Source organism: Eumetopias jubatus, unplaced genomic scaffold, assembly GCF_037043125.1.
Source record: "Eumetopias jubatus isolate StellerSeaLion01/CBP00866 unplaced genomic scaffold, mEumJub1_p1.0 scaffold_7, whole genome shotgun sequence".
NCBI classification, from domain to species: domain Eukaryota; kingdom Metazoa; phylum Chordata; class Mammalia; order Carnivora; family Otariidae; genus Eumetopias; species Eumetopias jubatus.
In genome coordinates this window covers 135,500,971-135,520,931 of record NW_028274813.1, presented here as the reverse complement: position 1 = coordinate 135,520,931, position 19,961 = coordinate 135,500,971, and the positions used below count along the sequence as shown (strand labels likewise).

Sequence of the window (19,961 nt, the reverse complement as noted above, 5' to 3'; positions counted from 1 at the left end):
GGGCACAACTTTGAAACCCAGAGCTTCTGGGGGAGAAAACGGGCAAAAGGAAGGGAAGAGCATACTTTCACAACTGAATAGTAAAGGGAAAAAGAAAATGGGTAAAATTTAGGGTCTTGCAAGACCAAAAGGAATTATCAACTTGGAAGTCTCACAACCCTTCTCCAGCCACTAAAACCAAAACCACACACCAGGACTGTTCTATACTGACAGAAGAGGCACCAGCAAACCAGGAATACCATAAGACACCCCAATACCACACAGATGAAAAGTGAAATCCAGAAAATCAGGAACCTGAATTTGACACATACCAACTGAGGAAAAACCCCTGCCCAAAACAACCTCCAACAACCTCAACAACAAAGCAGAAAAAAAGGTAAGTCAATAATCCAAATAGAATTAAAGATATTCAGACAAGCATTTAAGGATATGCAAACCACTTTGAATCAGAAATTCAAAAACTAAAAACAAAAATGGACAAAATACAAAGAGAAATTGTAAAAGGTGAATGAATCCAAAAAAGAAATGGAAAAAATAAAAAATCATTACAGAAATGCAGAATAAATTACAAGGCATCCAAGAGAGAACTGACTCAAATGAAAATAAGCTACCAGAGTCTACCACAAGAGTTATGAGCCACATCCATCCACATTTGGTGTTATTTTTTTCATCTGATTTCAGATAACTGTCTATCCACCACTTCATAATCACTCACAAACCACAACCCTTCCAACACTCACATAAGGAAACTTCTTACCTTTTTCATAGTAAAGTGCCATATTTACTATGTATTAAACATTCAACATGTCTAAAACTATGCTGTTACTTTAAATATAGGTCCCTCTTTTTAATGTGTCACTGACAAAGCTTTTGAGTATTATTCCCCTAACTCCCATGAACCCCATGCTTTTTATTGCAGGACTTTGCATAGCATTAGATTTTTAGGAAGATGTGTACTGTGTCACAGCAGAACTGACTGTAGAAGTGCATGTGTGGATTACTATTCATGCATATATTTCTTAGCTCTGCTGAAAAAGGCAGACAATGACATCCCAATAGCAATGAGCACACCTAGCACCCAGATCTCAGATTCTATATGTCATCTTCCAATAAAAGGAGTCAGGGCTCTTTGGAAAAGAGGGTAATTCCAGAGCTGGGACAGGTAAAATATAAACGAGCCTAGAGTTTCCTGTAGTACCAGAAGTAGGGAGGGAAGTTCTTGAAAAAAGGACGAAGATATGTCAAAAAGACACAAGAGTCAAACAAGAGGGTCTTTCAATGGCTAAAGCTGGATAATCTGAGCAATAAAATAAATAACGATAGCATGAAATTATAACCTACAAAATACCTTTGAATCCATACTGACATAAATAACTGAATAAATAAATGAGAGAGAAGTGACATCTCTTCAAAACAGAGGAATTTCAATTGGTAAATGAGAAAGGAACAAAAAAACTACAAAATTGCTATTAGGTAACTATTACAGTAATACAGGTATCCCCCACTTTTTGAAAGTTCACATTAAGCAACTTCAATCTTATGAAAGACCCACAATAGTACCTGTTTTCTAACTGAAAGAAATATGGAAAGGATTTTTGCTTTTAAGAAAAAAAGGCAAAAAGAGGGAGGGGGAAGGGAAGGGGCACAAATAACATTCAGCTTTTATTTTGCAATGAGCCATTACAGAGGTGACACACACCCTAAGCAGCACCACCAAGCTCCTTCCCTGAGAACTACACTCAGCGCCTCAGTGTAAACTGACACAGCTTTGGAATTTTGTTTGTGAGCATCTGTACTTTATCTCAATTTAGTGTGTGCATCGATTAACGTGATGTGTCCTAAGGTATCAGAAAAGCCTAAAGAGGTTATTTTTTTCGTCAAAAACCTCAAAAATTTTCCATATAAATGGTGATGGCTTCTTTACACCACCAGTTCAGCTTTTGGAACGTTTTACAGGAACAGTTCAGCTACTATCGGTTACTGGGGGAAATCTGGAATTGCTGCAGGTTAAGTTCCACCCATGAATGCTAAAAACAAGTGAAAGTTTGAGAAGAAACAGGAAATTAACATACTCTCAAAGTACCTCCAAAATATTTATCATTTTGAAAGAGAAAAACTGTGACTTTACAATGGAGAAACCAGCAGAGACCGCCTTTATTAAATACTCAAGATTAACATCACCAGTAATAAGATACTGACATCATGTACCCTTGATATAAAATGTATCTCTTGATATGCTACCATTACTTCAGTGTAAGTGTTATTGCCAAAAATGTAAAATTACAACTTAATCGTAAAAAAGCATCAAAGAAATCCAAATTGGAAGATATTCTACAAAATAATGACCAGTACTCCTCAAAAGCATCCAGGTCAAAAGAACAAGAAAAGAATGAATTAATATCACAGATGTGAGAACACTATACAATAATAAATGCAATGTGGGATCTGGGGCTGGATCCTAGAACCAAAAAAAAGGTCATTAGGAAAAAAACTGATGAAGCGCAAATAAGATATTCAGTTTATAGTATGTTAATATTAATTTCCTGGTTTTGATTATTATACCACAGTGGTCCAACACTGGGGAACAATCTATACTATTTTTGCAACTTTTGTCTAACATTATTCCGCAATCCCATTTTTTTTAGTGAAGTATAAAAAAAAACCCACAAAATGATTAATCTACTTTTTACAAAAATTTACTAAGTTATGGTAATTCCCATGGCAATTCAAAATTCATCAATGACATCACGTCATTTTGTTCCGACATTAATAACCAACTCATTATACTGAAAGAACAGATAAATGCTGCAATGTGATTATTTCTTGAGACGTAAACTGCAGAAGAATATGCAAATTTGATATCATTTTATAGAGCTTTAAAACCTGAAAAACACTATATGTTGTTTACAACATATATGGATATATGGCCTTAAAAAAAATGAATGAATGGGAAAGGTAAATCCTTATTTAAGATAATGATTACCTCTGCAGAAAAAAGGGCAACAGGATTTTTTTTTTTAAGATTTTATTCATTTGAGACACAGAGATAGACAGAGAGAGAGAGAGCGCGCGCGCACGAGCAGGGGGAGAGGCAGATGGAGAAGCAGGCTCCCTGCTGAGCCAGGAGCCCTGCTGAGCCAGGAACCGGACGTGGGGGGCTCGATCCCAGGACTCTGGGATCATGACCTGAGCTAAAGGCAGACGCTTAACGACTGAGCCACCTAGGCGTCCCAAAAGGGCAACAGGATTGAGAAAGATCCATTATATTCATCCTGCTAGTATTCATTACATTATTCACTCTAGTTTTTGTATGCCAGTTATATTTCATAATTTTTAGCCACTACTGAGAAGCACTGACATTTTTAGCTATCTGGGGCAACAGTCTTCTGCTTTGTATAAAAAAAAAAAAAAAATGTTTTCATTGTTGTGGGGTTTGTTTTGTTTAATAAGACAATCTTACTAAGAAGACAGTATTTGAAATTTTTCATTTCTATTTTCCAAACCAAACAATGAAAACTTTAAGATCATCTTAAAATAGGGTCCTCTGCCTTCGGGCAGACATATCCTTTGGCTTTTTTTTATAGATATATATACAAATCCTCTCTGTTTCGCGATCCCTTCATACCTTCATTTCCAAGGCCAAACCCAAGGCCTTGTCATTACCAGGAAGTCTCCCACTTCTGGCTATACCTCTTTATCCTTCCAGGCACTCTCTCACCAGTACGCTCACCCTAGTCCCCTCAAGCCTGCTCTTCCTCCTGTGCTTCTCATTTCAGTAAACTACCCATTCACTCCCTCAGTTGTCCAAGCCATAAACCTAGTCATCACTCTTACCTTTCTCTTTCACCTTCCATATGCCCTCCATCACTGAATCCTTTCATTCTACCTCCTACATATCACTCAAATCCACCTATTTCTGCCATCCTCATCCTACACCGCAGTCCAAGCCACCATACCTCTTTTAACTAATTTGTTGTAACACCCTCCTAATTATTCTTCCTGCCTACCACTTTTAACTCTCTCCAAAGAATTCTCCACAGTGCAATCAGTATTATCTTTTTAATTAATTTCCTCCCAAGCTTAGATACTTCGATTTTCCCTAGGATGAAGTTCAAATTCCTTAACACAGCTTATAAGGGCTCTTCATAATCTGGCTCTGATTTATGTCTTCAGCCTCACCTTTCACTACTCCTATGGTACCTGCCCTCTCTTACACTGCCTGATCCATCCATACTGTACTCAGTTTCTCCAAGCAATCCAAACTCTCTAAGTAGATCTCCTGTCCTTAACACAGGTCTGGTAAACTACCCACCCTCTTCACAAGGCTAAGTCCTCTTGAGGCTTCAACCTAAACTAAAAGTATCACCTCTCTGGGATAAATTTTCCTGGCCTCCCTGAAACTGGGTTAATCACCCCTTCCAAATGCTCCTAGAGCACTCCGCATGGTACACATCAAGCATGTAGCTAAGTGGATGATAAACACATATATGTCCATACTTCCATTTGACTATGAAAGCCAAGCCTGTTCACTGTATTCCTCACTACTGAGGCCAACAGTCTGAATTAATAAGGTAATAAAGACCAAACTGTGAAATAAATTGCCAAAGTAACACAACACTTACAAAGATAACTCTTGGCCCAGGTGTGCAATATTCTTTCCACTATACTTTGTGGCACTTAATTTTATGTTCATAAACAATTCAATGTTAATTAGGTATAAGGCACGTAACACAGAGTTTAAAAGGATCTAGATATCATCTCATTTTATAATTAAAGAGATGCCCAGAAAGGTTATTACCTGCTGAAGAACAAAACACTATTAAAGAGCAATGCCAACATTAGGTATTTTGATGTTCTTTAATTACATACTTTAATCTCAAGGAATTAAAGTTTTTAAAATTTTAAAATTGAAAAACTTTAAAGTTTTTCATTTCTTCTAGGATAGCAATATTATTAAAAACAGAACAAATGAATCACCAATTCACTTAAGTTTCCACAAAATTACCTAGAATGTTCTAACAAACATAAAAATATTTAATTATGGTGTAAGAGTAATAAAGATAATACTGAGTTATTATTATAATTATATATTATAAGCAACACATGGGTATCAACTGTGTTCAAGGCACTGTGGAACACATTCACCGAATATACAAAGAGATATAAAACAGGATTCCTAACTCCCAAGAAGCGTATAATATGTTTAGGAAAACAAGAACCAAGCATTATAGAATTAAATAGAAAAATTAGGTAAAAGGAATCACAAATTATTAACACTTTCAAAGGAAAAGGAGTTTCAGGAACGTAAAGAGAAATCTATTGCCTGAGAAATCAGCATAAACTCAAAATTTCTTAGGTTGGTCAGCTGACAGGGCTCTAAAACAATGGGAGTCCACTATCAAGGAGCATACCAAACTGCCCAGTTCTTGGTTTCTAAATAGTCTTACCCAATAAGAGAAACCAGGACTCCTTGTAGAAATGGCTGATTCTAGGACAGCAGCAGAAAAAGCAGATGATGAGCCTGGAATATCTTGTCCCAAAAGTAAGGAAGTGCTCCAAACATGATAGAAACATGTCAAAACAATCAATAGTTGAAGGATTTCTCACTGACCAAATTGGAGTTAACTTGGAACGTCAAAATGAATACTGATAGTAATCAAGTATAATCTGCTTAATAAAAAATAATCTATGAATTTATATTGATATTAAGTAAGCAAATGAGAAGTAAAAGCTCTTCTTTACAATGTATTACCAAATATTAAATGCAAAAGAATAGCCAGACAAACACCATTTTGGAAATACTGTGTAATAATGGACTCAGGCAAGAATCGGCAATGAATGCTAAAACGATTATGTGAACATTTTTGGGAGGACAAAGTATTTACACAGTCTGAAAGTGCCTCCCCACAGATTATTCAGTAATAACAATGAGGACAATGATAACTTTTATATGGAGAAAACTGGCAGGCAAACCTTAACTAAGTGATCCAAGTAAACATCACCAACAAAGGGTCAAACTGACATCATATTGCCAACTGATGTGATGCATTGAGGGATATGTCATCACGTATTTGGCTGTCCTGCCAGAAATGCATAACCTGAATCTAACAACAATGAAGCAATATGACAAACCAAAACTGATGGACATCCTACAAAACAAAGGGCCTGTACTATTAATGTCAGGAAAAAGAGAAAAAGTTGAAGGACTATTTCAGATAAAGGAGACAGAAGGTAGGAAAACTAAAATGTAATAGATAATATTGTATTAGAAAAAATGCTACTAAAGGATAGTATTGGCACAACTGAAGAAATTTCAACGTAAACTATACACTATATCACAGTATCAATATTCACTGTCTTGAATCCATCATACTGTGGTTATGTAAGAACATGTCTTTGCTCTTAGGCGATATCAACTGAAGCATTGAAGGGTTAAGGATCATGATGTGTGCAATATACTCTCAAATGGTTCAATAATAAAAGTAATCACAGGAAGAGGAAGAAAAGGGAAAAGAGGGGGAGAAAAGGAGGAAGAAGGAAAAAGAGACCAATAGAGTGAATTCTGCTATTACAAGAAATGTTATTAAGTTCAATAACATTATATAATATGCTTAATATGTGGTTTCATTGTAAGCAAAGTACACAGTGCATTAATGCAGCATTTCCATCTATCCCTTGTACGCATCTGGAATGTTTTGCCTCAAACGATTTGCCTCTGATTTTAACTGAATAAACTTGCATCTTTGGCATACTCCAGAAGATGTAATCAAGGAGCTTCAAACTATAAATAAAACAAAATAGTAATATCTATTTTCAGACTTTGGGGCCACTCTGCAAATACAAAAAAAGATAAAGCAATTGTGCTAAAACATTAACAATTAGTGTATCTAGGTGACCAGTATATGAGAGTTCATCGTACTTTCTTATACCTTTTCTGTAAGTTTTTTACAAAAACAAAATGTTTAAAAACAAAACAAAAAAACCTGTCAATGCTGAAATGTTACTTTGGGGAACACAGCCATTTGTGAAAAACAAAATCTTAACTCCCAGATTCTTTTCTCCTTTTCCCTTCATAATCCATGTCAAATTAAGTTTAACACCATTACGAAAAAGATTTTCAGCATTAAGATAAGCATTTTGCTGAAGTAGTCCCCAAATCTTTAAAAAGCCCCATTTGCAAGTCAGCTGCGCAGAATGTTGAACGATTTTCACTATTACAAATAGTGGTTAAGTTCCTAATGTTGGCCACAAAAGCTCTTTGATAAATCTTCATTAGCAATACAGTTGAATTACTATTGTATTTCACATATACTGTGTTAAATTGCACACCCTCCAAGCCTTTCTGAAATAACATGAAATCAGTAGATAAGCTGAAGAGAGGGAATGTTGGTTAGTAAGGAACAACCAGTAACTAACTATATATAATTTCTAACAGTATTTTTACCAGGCTATGAATTTCAAACTGGAAAGATAGCCTTCAGACAAGATGGCCACTCACTCCCCAGAAAGAAGGCAAAATGGAATCTCAGGAAATGCCACTTGGGCTAAACAGCTCTGACATTCCTGCCCTGACCCAGAATGCTGATGACAACATGTTAATATGTATAGAAAATGCCTAAGGCAATATTTTATAGTCTGAAAATACCTTTATAATTTTTAAAGTCTGATTTGGTTTGGGTATTTTAGTTGACTAGGACATCTTCCATTCAACATTTACTGAGCATTCACTATGCACCATGATAGATTGGTAGGTACTAAGCATACACAAAGAATATAATAATCTGGATGCCTGGGTGGCTCAGTCATTAAGCGCCTGCCTTCGGCTCAGGTCATGATCCTAGAGTCCTGGGATCGAGCCCCGCATTGGGCTCCCTGCTCCGCGGGAAGCCTGTTTGTCCCTCTCCCACTCCCCCTGCTTGTGTTCCTTCTTTCACTGTGTCTCTGTCAAATAAATAAATAAAATCTTAAAAAAAAGAAGAACACAATAGTCTTTGACACCGGAACTCTGAATAGCTGAAGAAAATGACATCAACTACAATCCTTTAAATATTCTTAAAAGGGAATTACTCTTCAAAGTGTCTGTATCAAGAGCAAGGGAGACAAATTTTGTCTAGAGACTAAAATTGGTATCATACATGACACCTGAGCTACAACTTAAAGGTAAGAGCATTCCAATCTCTGGCAAAAACACGAACAAAGATACAGAAACACTAATTCAAGTATTTCTGTCTTCCCACTGTCAGGGTTAATACCTGGGGAGACAGTTATCAACAAGATAGACAAGGCCTCTGCCTTCATGGAGTTTACATTCAGGTAATGGGAAAAGACAATAAATAAGCTATAACTAAACAAATAACATGTGTACAAATTATAGTGTCTTGAAGGAGAGAAGATGCACAAGAGAGTAACTAATGAGGACTAACATTAAAAAGGATGGCCTGAGTGACAAAGTGAGATTTGGGTCAAGTTCCAAAAGATTAGGTCAACCAGCCTTATGAAGAGCATCTCAACCAGGCAGTGCAAAAAGTGCAAAAGACCCTAAAATAGGAAAGCACGCAGAAAGTTTAAAGAACAATAGAGGGCTGTGTGGCTGGCATACAATAAATGAGAAGAACAATGAGAAGTAGAAAGATTATTCAGGGCCATTCAGGCCATGGAAAGTAGTACAGACTTTATTTCAAGAGGAATGGGAAGTCACTGGAAGATTTTAGGCAGAGAAATAACATGATTTAGGATCTTAAAATGATCCCTAGGGCTGCTCTGTGAACTTCTGAGGAGCAAGAAAAGAACAAGCCGAGTTAGGAAGCTACTGCAGCAATTCATATGAGAGACAATGCCTTGAAATAAAGAAGTGGCAGTGAAGACTAAGAGTGGTAGGTTGGGTGAAGATAAATTCTGAAGGACAAGAGAATGTTTGGATGGAATGGATTTGAGAGAAAAGAAAAAGAATCCACAGTGGTATCTTTTAAGTTTTTGGCATGAGTACTGTCATTCATTGAGATGGGGAAGGGCCAGTGAGGACAGCAGAGTTTGGGGGTAGGAGAGAAGAAGAAGGTTGTGGGATAGGAATAAATAGCTATACTTCAGTCATGTGGCTAATATTATGTTTGAGATTCCAACTAGATTTCCAAGTGGATATCAAGCTCACGAAAAATTCTGGGCTAAAAAAATAAAAGTGGGAGTCATCAGCCTGAAAATACATGGCATTTTCAGGGAAGAGCAAACAGCTGGCCTTAACTGGGTCATAGAAACTGAAGGGTAATGGCTGACAATGAGCCTGAAAAGATCAGATAGAATCATATAAAGTGAACCATGACTAATAACGGCAATAGCAGAAGCAACAGTGATAGTAATAGTAGGGGTAAAAATTACTGTATTTTAGGTACCAAGCACTGTGCTAAAGGCTTTATAACACACATCTCATTTAATCCTCTCAACAACTCTATGAAAAAGGTAATATTATAATCACTATTTTATACACCAAACTCATGAAGATTGAGAAATTGCCAAAGAACACCAACTGCCAGAGTGGGTATTCTAGCTTAGGCAATCTTGATTTTAGAGGCTAATCTCTTATCCCTTAAATTACTGCCTCTCTACTGATTTTATGTCTTCAAATATTTCCTTAAAAGAATGACATTTACATGTGAATTTTAGAAATATAATTCCAGTCTCCATGTAAAAGGTGAATTGCTAGGGGATAAGAGGTGAGACAGCAAGCATGGTATTAGTCAAGGCAAGAGCACCTTGTTTCACTAAGCCAACAGTTACAAGTTATTTTACCAGGTTAAATGAAGAGTTTCCCTTTGTTCCAACAGTCACAAATCATACCTCAAACTAATCCAAGTCAACACGTATAGCATGCTGCTTGTAACAAAAATAACCTAGTAAAAAGGTCCAGCTTATGCAGCATAAATTTACCACCCACTACCAAAACATTTCTCAAAACATAGAATGTTATTGATGGTTGAATTCTTTTTTAAATTCATAAAGTTTATATTTTTGTATAAGGAAGAAAATAAAATTAGTACTGATGCAAGACAACCATAAAAAGATGTGCCTTCATTGATATTTATTAGAAGTCTGATCAACTGTCTGTTTTTCACCCAGGCTAACAATTCCTCTGGCTTTCAGCATCATCACTTATTAAACTGATGAAGTAAATTACCTGCTGTCATACACCAATGTTCAAATATTTGGTATTCTATCCACCTCACAAACCAGCTAATTTTTTCTTAACTCATAAGCTTGTGATTTCATCGATTACTAAGACAATTCAATATTAAATATTAAGTTTAGTAAATATCAATTAAGTTCAGTAAATACAATTATTAAAATCAGTAAATAACAAATATCTGTATAAAAATATAGTTTTTATTAAAACAAGTGTCAACATATACGCTATGCATGAGACTAAAAAATGGGTTTATACTCTTTATTATAATAAACTGGACACAGGGTCCATTATAGATTAGACAAATAAAGCATACACAGACAAAATCATTTAGTTCCATACAGCAGTAAAATGACATATAAAAGCTTAAAGAGTACCCACTAAAGAAAAGCTATTTTTAAAATATACCTATTCCAGGCAATAAAAATATTTTTCTAACTTCAAATTTTAAATACTGTATGTTGAAGACAACTCCCACAGATAATTCCTAAAAGACATATTTCACTGAGGAGTAGGGAAAATACTTACATTTAACTCTGATTTTTTTTTTTTTTTAATATTTGGAGAGACTGTTGGAGGCTACAATCAATGATTGCAAATCAAAAACCTCATATAGGACAGCTAAATAAACATTTTATGTATATATATTGTGACAATGAATTTAAAGTGCTGGGATTTTTATGCCCAAAAAAATATATGAGCATTCTCCTGTATTTATACATTATAAGAAGTCCTTTTGGTCACAGACACTAAACATTCAGGTACTGGCAGAGTACATATATAGTCTTCATAGGAAATAAGGGAATGTTTAGAGGAATGGATATACAGAGGAAGGGATAAAGGGAGATCAGGCAATATGCATTGTTGTACATTAGCCTGTGCTAGGAACTCTCACACCCATTATTTCATTTAACGCTAACAATTCCATGGGGCAGGTAGTATAATTCCTTCCCATTTTGTAGAAGATGTCTGATAACATCATAAGTGGCAGAGCTGGCATCTGAACCAAGATGTGATGACAAAGTCTTACAAACACAGCAGGACCTGTCAAAGTGTTCTTTTGCAGGAGGTTATCTAACTGGAAGATTGATTAGATTTTCCATATTTACACCTCTCTTATTAAACATTAGAAGGCACTCACTTCTCAATTTACGAAGAATGTTCACAGATTTTCTTTCTAATCTGGAAAAAAGCAATACTGATCATCTTCAACCCACAAAGCAGTATTTTCATTGCTCTATCACTAACAAAAAACAACTTCAGCTAGACTTTGCAGCATTCATATGTACCACAAGCATGTCTCCATAAAAAAAAAATAGGAATATGGTGTGATTCAAAGGCAAAATATATGAAATTGGAAATATGCACAGAAAATTCAAGACCATCATTGTATGTTAGGCTAAATTTCCTCTGCCATACTTATAAGCAGCAAAGGAAAAAAAAAAAAGGTAGTTTTCCAAAACTTGATTGACAAGCATGTTACTTCCAGAAGAAAACAAATTGGCTTACAGTTTCCTCCTCCTAAATCAGAGCACAAATCTCCTGAAAGATTTAACTGAAATATTTCAAACTTCAAAATCATGTTCTAATAAAAAAAACACTTCCATAATTACTTAACCACCCTCAAAATACACTGATGTTTCTCTCTTGATAACCAGTTAATGAGTGACATTGCTATTGCTTGAATATTAATAAAATTAATATTAACCTGTATTGCATTCTAAAAGAAAAATAAAAAGCTATAATGCAACTGCTTTGAAAAACAAAACATCACCACTTGAAACAACTCGATATATATTTCAAAATTATTTCTGGTTGCATTTACCAAAAACAATCTCTGACACACATACTGATTAAAGAAACATAGAAACTCTAAGAATTTAGAAGGAAATTATTCTCAAACCATAATTCAACACAGTAACATTACAATTATTATTTCTGTGCCCCTAGGAGCTACTTTCCTTCCACTGAACACCCCCTACATCTCATTCCCTCAACATTTTAAACTTTTGCTGGGAAGTAATTTAAGGAGTTAAACATAATTTTATCACCTTTGTTCCAATATGAATAACCATGGTTTTATATATAACAATAATGTGAATTAAATGAAACAGATATGCAAATAATTATGTTTAGAGAAGTCATTATTACTTCACCATGGCTGACTGTTTTAACAAGAAAGTTTCTATTGGAAGCACTCTTCCAACAGAATTGTTAAAGACTGGGTCTGCAAAGTAAATCACTAGCTTTAGCTCTTCACAGTGTTTCATTATAACACTATTACCACAACTTTTTACAATGCTCACTGAGAATTAAAAGTGATTCCAGAATCAATTAGTGCATCATCATATAGAAGTAATCTTACTATTCTGGAGGACACATGTGTTCCTTATGTTTGTTATAAAGTCTAACTAAAACTGGCATCCACTTTAATGAAAACACTTTTAACTTTTCTCCTAAAACAAAAGTTGCCATTCGCAGGAAAAATAAGAGTAAAGATTGAACCCTCCAAAAATATACCAGAAAAAAAAAATGTACATACAAAACCCATGATAGCACAACATATGTATTTTATCCTCATCTTATAAATTCATATTAAAGTAAGTGCCATTTTTGTGTTTAAATTTTTTTTAAGCTATTTTGTTTACCTTTTCCACAGACTGTTCAAGTACTGCCAAGGTAACAGATTTTAAAACTGACAACTGGAGTACTTGGCAGTTGCCAAAACAACACAGCTGGATTCTTAAAGGGAAAGTACTCTTGTGTAATGTACACCTCATTACGGCTTTGGAGAACCTTCTCTTCATATAGTAAAAGATGATACAAGACACAGGGGAAGCATGCTGTACTAAAAAAAAAAAAAAACTTGAAAAATTTTAGACATTTGTTTAAAAATACTTATACCATTGTTAACACATCACAGCAGGCCTAATAGCACACTAATTGCAATACCAATCTTGTAAACTAAAATGCAGGTCAACACTATGCTGCACTTCTTTAATCTACACACGGGTTCCCTACTGGACCATGACAGGGGGCTGGCTTCGTAGCCCAGAAATCATACTTCAGGTCTGAAGAACATTTTTATAGTTACACTTTCACGGCGGGGGCGGGGGGGGGATTGTTTTTCTAATTCAGGGATGCTCACCTCCTCGAAACTTGTTTGCACTCTCTCACCTACCAATTTAATCCTCGCGGTTCGAAGACAGAGGCTATCGAACTAAATGGCAAAGTTTGTACCACATAAAACCTTCCCTGAGAGCCGGGATCCACCGGGATGTCAGGGCAGCTAGCTGTTCCCTCTGCAGCCCCTCCTTCCCCGCGACGTCTCCCTGCACCGGAGGGCGTCCGCACCCCGCAGGTGCCCCCAGCCGGGCCATCTCCCCGCCCGCCCCAAATACCGACCCGGCCACTGACATTTCCACACACGCGCCGAGAGTTCGGCCCTGAATGTTCCGCCCGCTTCGACCAACCTTCTCCCAAAGCAGAAGTGGGGGAACTTCTTCAAGTCCAACCACCGCGCAGAGCGCCCCCGGCACGAGGGGTCAATCCTTTAGGGAGACCCGGGCGCGGAGAGCAGGAGGCAGGAAAGGGCCTTCGGGCGCTCCGCCCCGGAGAGGCTCCGGGCCCCCAGGGAACTCCCTCAACTTTCAAGGAGGCGTCGTCCACCACCGCCCCCCAGCCCCAAACGCGGCGCGCGCCCAGGGAGGCTCCTCGCGCGGAGCCCGCACGGCGAGCCTCCCTCCGCCAGCCCGCGACACCGGTCAGACCCCGGGCCCGCCCTCGGGGCACCCCGCCCCCACCACCGCGGGCGCCTCACCCCTCAGCGCCAACCCCGTGCGACCACCCCGCGCCGCCTCCCCGCACCCCACCCGCCCCGTCGCCGCGCGCCCGGGACCCCCGCCCCCTGCCACCCGGACGCCGCCCTGCCCTGCCGTCCCCGGAGCCCCGCGAGCGCCCCTCGGCCGCGCCGCCCCCCGCCCCAGCACCCCCCAGCTTCTACCCGGCCCCCTCGCCGAGACACCGCCCCTTCTGGCACCGCCGACCCCGCGGACCGAGCCCCGCCGACGCGGCCCTCACCGTGTCTCCGGCGCAGCTGGCGAGCGCACACACGCTGCAGCCCGGGCCAGCCACCAGCGCTCCGCGCCGCCCGGAGCCGCCTCCTTCAGCCCGGGACTCGCCGGGACATCCGCGCACGGATCCCCACACCGGGGCTATTTTTAGGAGACAGGCCCCGGCCAGACCGGAACTCGTTCCTGCCGCCGCGCGTGCGCACTACGGTCCGGTCCTCGGTGTCCCTCCGCCAGCCTCGCCTTTCCCTCCCTTGCACTCGGTTCCTTCTCTCTCTTTTCGTTTGAGGTTTCTGTTCAGAGCTGACTTATCCTCTCGGTGGGTCCTAGAGTACTTGGGATGGGAAAGACGAAGGTGCGGGCAAAGAGAGTCACAGTGGAAACAAACGCTACTCCACAAGGACGCGAGGGGCGGACTATGTTTTTCCGGGTGGGTGAGGAGACGGATCACCCGGCACAGGAAGGAGATGACGGCGGTTTGGCGCCGGGGCTACAGGCTGGAGCTCGCTTCCCTCTGAAGGACCGTGTTCTCCTGGAAGGGATACTGGTCACTTGATGAGGGCCTAGGCGCCTCACAGGGCGGGGCGGGGCGGCCCGGCGGCGTCGCGCCCTGCAGCCCCAGCCTCCCCCTGCCGCCGCCTCCCTGACCAGCCCACTGGGGCCGGGACCGGGAGCGGCTTTAGTGACGCGGCGCGTGGCAAATCGCCGCGCGTGGCCGCCGGCTCCAGCCAACCGGGGGCACGGAGGGGCGGAGCCCCGGGGGCGGGGTCGGGGCTCCGGGGCGCGAGTTCGACAGACGCCCCGAGTCCGGTGCCAGGCGGAGTCCTTCGGCCCGGCCCAGACACCTCCTACCGAGCTCCTGGGGCCGCGGCCAGCCTCCTCCCCCCACCCCCGCCCTCAGACAACGCCAGGCACCCCCCCTCCCCCGCAGACCTCTGCTCGCCACACACGCGCCCACGCCCTCATTGTGGTCAGGGCCGCACCTGTGCTCGCGTCTGGGCCGCAGCCCGGTCACCCTCACTGAGCAAGCACAATGGGATTCCGGTCCCTGGCGCGCCCCGGCGGCTCGGACCCGGGCCCGGAGAGAGCAGGACGTGCAGGGGCCTGGAGTGGGCAATCCCTTTTCAGCCTGGTGAGCCGAGCGCCCTACGTCCCGGGGGAGACACAACCTCCTCTCCAGTATTCATAATAGCGAATTACTAATAGGCATAGCTATAGTGTGCTTTGAGCGCCAAACTATGTACGGAACATTTTGCACGTGTTAGCTCATGTATTCCTTACAACAACCCCCATGAAGTAGATTCAATTTCTGTTCCCATTTTACAGAAAAGGAAAGGGAAGCCGAGCGCTAAAGCGACCCTTTGAGGTCACAGTTTAAGAGAAGAGAGCACTGAGGATTTGAACTCCCAACCACTCTGCATACTGTTTTCTGAGAGAGGTGCAAAGGAGACGTGCTTGGGACTGCCCTTCTGTTTTGTGGGGTTATTGGTTTTGGTGACGAAGGTCATCAGGAGGTGAGCCATTGTTGGTCCTTGCATCCCGAAGCCTGATCTCTGAAGAGTTTCTACAGCCACACTGCCTACATCTGCACCCAGAGTTGCCTATGCAAAGAACAGAAAGCCAAATGGTTATTTTCGTTGGAAGACGAGAAACTCAGTACCACAGCACTTTGAAACAGTGATTGGGGTGGGTGAGCCGATGCTCAGACGCTGGGCAGACGAACTGGGAAGTTACAAAGGAAGCTGGAGGCTCGCGGGTTTCCTCTCTTAAGGACGGGGCAAGGTACCGAGGAGAACCCAACACAAAAGCAGCACACAGACACTGGAAAATAAACCTGGAGTTCTGCTCAGAGCCCCATAGTATCAGTTTTCAGAAGAGCCAGCAGCAAGAACTATAGGCAAGTTTTGAAAACACATTAAAACTTGGTGTAAATCAGCGAGTCACGTGGAAATACATTAGCAAAGCATAATCACTATTATTTGCAATCAAAATAACCAATTTTAGGAAATCATTGCAGCTTCTATTCAGGTCTCAAAAGCATGTGTCTGAAGTTCAATGTCTTCAGCAACTTCCAGCACTCAGCTTGGCATAGACCATGTGCAGAACACTTGTGTGTGTCACTGGCTTGGAGGGGACTTCTGAGAAGCATCATCTTTCAGTCCTCCAACTCTTTCTGGCCTCCTTAACACATTCAGGTATGCAGGTTATGTCTGAATTGAAAGGACTCAGCATTGTAGTAGGCACTGTGATATGGAAGTGACCAAGAGCCACCTTTCCTTCAAAGGGGCAAGCAGGCCACGGGTGAGATACACCTTAAAACACAAGCCAGTCTGCTAATCACCAAGAGAGAGGTTTTTGAGGACACCAGAAAAGCACAGAAGATGAGTATCTAAGAAGGGAAGACAGTTACAGAGGGCTCCTTGGAGGAGGCAGTCCCATAGTGAAAGTACAAAGTGTCTGGAAGGATGAAAAAGGGGCCCCCTCATTATGTCTTGATCGGAAGAATAAAGCCCAAGCTCTCTTGGAGGCAGTAATCCCTGACCCCCTGGCCAGCGTCACCCTCATGTCTTCCTGCCGTTCAGAAATCTAAGAAATTTCTCTCCACACACCAGGCTGTTTCTTCCTGTGAGCACGGTAAACCCCCTTTATAACCATTAAGTCTCCACTTAGGCATCATTTTCTCTAAGAGCGTTTCCGTAATATAGTGCCTAGTTGAAGTGCTTCTTTACGTATGTCTGCCTTCTCCCTTTTGGAGAATGAGCTCCTTGAAGACAAGAACTGTGATTCATTCTTTGTTGATCCAAAATGCCTAGCACAGTGCCTGGCCTATAATAGACAAGGAAGTAAAAGTTCCTTAAATATTTATGAGCAGGCCTTTAGGCAGAAGGACTACTGCATGCAATGAGTGTGGCTCAAGAGAGAAACCATGGCTAGTATATTGTGCCTGAAGCCTGGAGTCTGGATTAAGTGCTCAGGAGTGGTAGGAGATAAGGCCGGAAGACTGAGATGGTGCAGAGCCTTAGCAAATCCAGCTAGGCCATTTGGATTTCTTTCTGAAAGCAATGGGAAATACTGACAAATTTCAAAAGGTGGGATACTTTGACCTATTTGACATTTCTGAAGGATCACTTAGGGCAGTAGTTGGGAGCAGGTGAAGGAGAGCAAGACAGGAAGCAGGATGACCAGTTAGCAGGCACGGCCACTCCTGTTAGAGCATCCCCCCCCACACACACACTTCCCATCCTCTGAGATCTCCACAGCCTGTCCCCACACATGCTGATGCTTTCCTGTGTCTCTCTTGAGGGCACACACTTTGGCCCTAGGAGAGGGCTTGGGTCAGTAGACAAATACCCTAGCTTCCTCATGCCTCGGGAAGACAATTCCGAAGCATGTTCCCCCAAGTCTCTCAAGGGTTGGGGGGAGGTCACAGTGGATTGGGCCCCAGTTGTCCTCTGTGGTGACCCACTCAACCACTTTTTCTTGTCTCTCTTCATCTTCCGCATCTCACATCCCCCTTCCCTCAGAGCCCTTGCCAGGATCACCTTCCAAATAAACAACCCATACCCAAATCCTTGTTTTGGGTCTGCTTTTCAGGAGACTCCCTTAAGACAGATGGTAACTGAAGTAACAAAGAAAGAGGACCTAAATGAAGATAGTTGCCTGACAGTAAGGAGAAAGCAGGAGCAAAACCAAGGGATAGCTGGAAGGTAGAATTGACCTGCTTGCTTTCACTGAATGTGGGGTTAGGGAAAGTAGAGGAGTCTCTGTTTGCCCCAAGGTTTCTGGTTTGGGTTCCCCGGTGGATAATAGCAGCATCATTTAAGCGGGGAACACTACTGGAGGGGGCTGGACAAGATGGGGATGATGAGTTCCATTCCGTTCATGTTGAAATTGAGATGCCTGTGGGACAAAAGTGTCCTTAGCCTTGTGGGGTTGGAGAAAGATACAATTAGATGAGACTGGACAATGTAGGGAGGGCTTTCTGGAGGAGGAGAAATTTAAGCAGAATTTTGAAGTTGAAGTATATGAGCTGGAGGAAAAGAGAAATAGCTTATGGAGTGGAAGAATGATGAGACGGATGGACAGTAAAAAGAATGGATTAATAGAAAAAAGTAAGTTTATCTCAACGAGGGAAACCTCAAAGAGTTTTTAATTTGTGAGCTGCTAAAAGATAGGAACCATGCCATGTTCAATCTTGTGTCCCTGACACTTACACAAAGTTAATATTTATTAAATATGGTGTGAACCAGGCAAAGTGTCTCAAATATTTTTCATGAAGTCTCAGTCTCACATGAGCAAAATTAAAAATGGAAGGTTTTCAGATGGCAAAGACACATGAAAAGATGCGCAACATCACTCATCATCGTGGAAATGCAAATCAAAACCCCAAAGAGATATCACCTTACATCTGTTTGGATGGCTAGAATCAAAAAGACAAGAACTAACAAGTGTTGGTGAAGACATGGAGAAAAAGGAATCCTTGTGCACTGCTGGTGGGAATGCAGATTGGCACACCCACTATGAGAAAGAGTATGGAATTCCCTCTAAAATTAAAAATTAAAAATTAAAACCAAAAAATAGAATTAGCTGGAAATTAATTAAAAATTAAAATACCATATAACAGTAATTCCACTGCTGGGTATTTACCCAAAGAAAATGAAAACACTAGTGTGAAAAGATATATATGTACCCCTGTATTTATTGCAGCATTATTTACGATAGCCAGTATATGGAAGCAACCCAAGTGTCTGTAGATAGATGAATAGATAAAGAAGATGTGGGATCTATATACAATGGAATATTACTCAGCCATAAAAAGAATGACATCTTGTCATTTGCAACAACAGGGATGGACCTAGAGGGTAATATGCCAAGGGAAATAAGTCAGAGAAAGACATATACCATATGATTTCACTTATGTGCAGAACCCAAAAAACAAAACAAATGAATAAACTAAGAAGCAGGGAACATAGAGAACAAACTGATGGTTGCCAGGGGGGGAGGCAAGTGAGGGGATGGGCAAAATGGGTGAGGAGGAGTAGGAGGTACAGGCTTCCAGTTATGGAATGAGTAAGTCCTGAAGATGAAAGGTACAGCATTGGGAATATAGTCAATGATATTGTAATAGTGTTGTATGGTGACAGATGTATAGAGATATTGAATCACTATGGGTATACCTGAAAGAAATGTAATATTCTGTGTCAACTATACTTGAATTTTTAAAGAGATGTAAAACAAAGTTGAAGGTTTTAAATGTGTTACCCCAAATTAGTGAATTCTCCAAATTCAACTTTATGTCTTTTTTTAGAAATATCACATATAAAAACTACATCTTACTTGTAAAGTGACTTGCTTTACTTGTATATTTTACTTATAAATCTGACATAGGATTTAATGGCTTGTAAATATTTGAGAAAATCCAAATTCCACCGTTTAAATTAAACCTAAAGAAAAAGATATAATCTACTTTGTACTGTACATCACAGCTTCTTTAGAGTTAAAGCCATTAATGTATATGTGCAAAGAGAGAGGCCTCTCGCGCATTCTTTTTCTATTGCAAGTTCCATGATAAACATTCAGATCTAAATGCCATTTTCCAGGGGCGCCTGGGTGGCTCAGTTGGTTAAGCGTCTGCCTTCGGCTCAAGTCATGATCTCGGGGTCCTGGGATCGCGTGCCGTGTCAGGCTCCCTGCTCAGCGGGAAGTCTGCTTCTCCC

General features: G+C 40.8%; 1 protein-coding gene across 6 annotated transcripts in view; it reads right to left on the bottom strand.

The window, feature by feature from the left end:
• The window catches only part of MEF2A (myocyte enhancer factor 2A), a 172,365-nt gene extending 157,628 nt beyond the window's left edge, over positions 1-14,737 (bottom strand). For 3 of the 6 annotated variants that reach the window (XM_088024963.1, XM_028122784.2, XM_028122781.2), the window contains exon 1: positions 14,255-14,735. The gene's annotated coding sequence lies outside the window, so the exon portion shown is untranslated. Of the gene's footprint in view, positions 1-14,254 lie in introns of all 6 variants that reach the window. The other 3 variants (XM_088024962.1, XM_028122782.2, XM_028122783.2) reach the window with 3 other exon arrangements.
• Between the last annotated feature and the right edge of the window lie 5,224 nt (positions 14,738-19,961).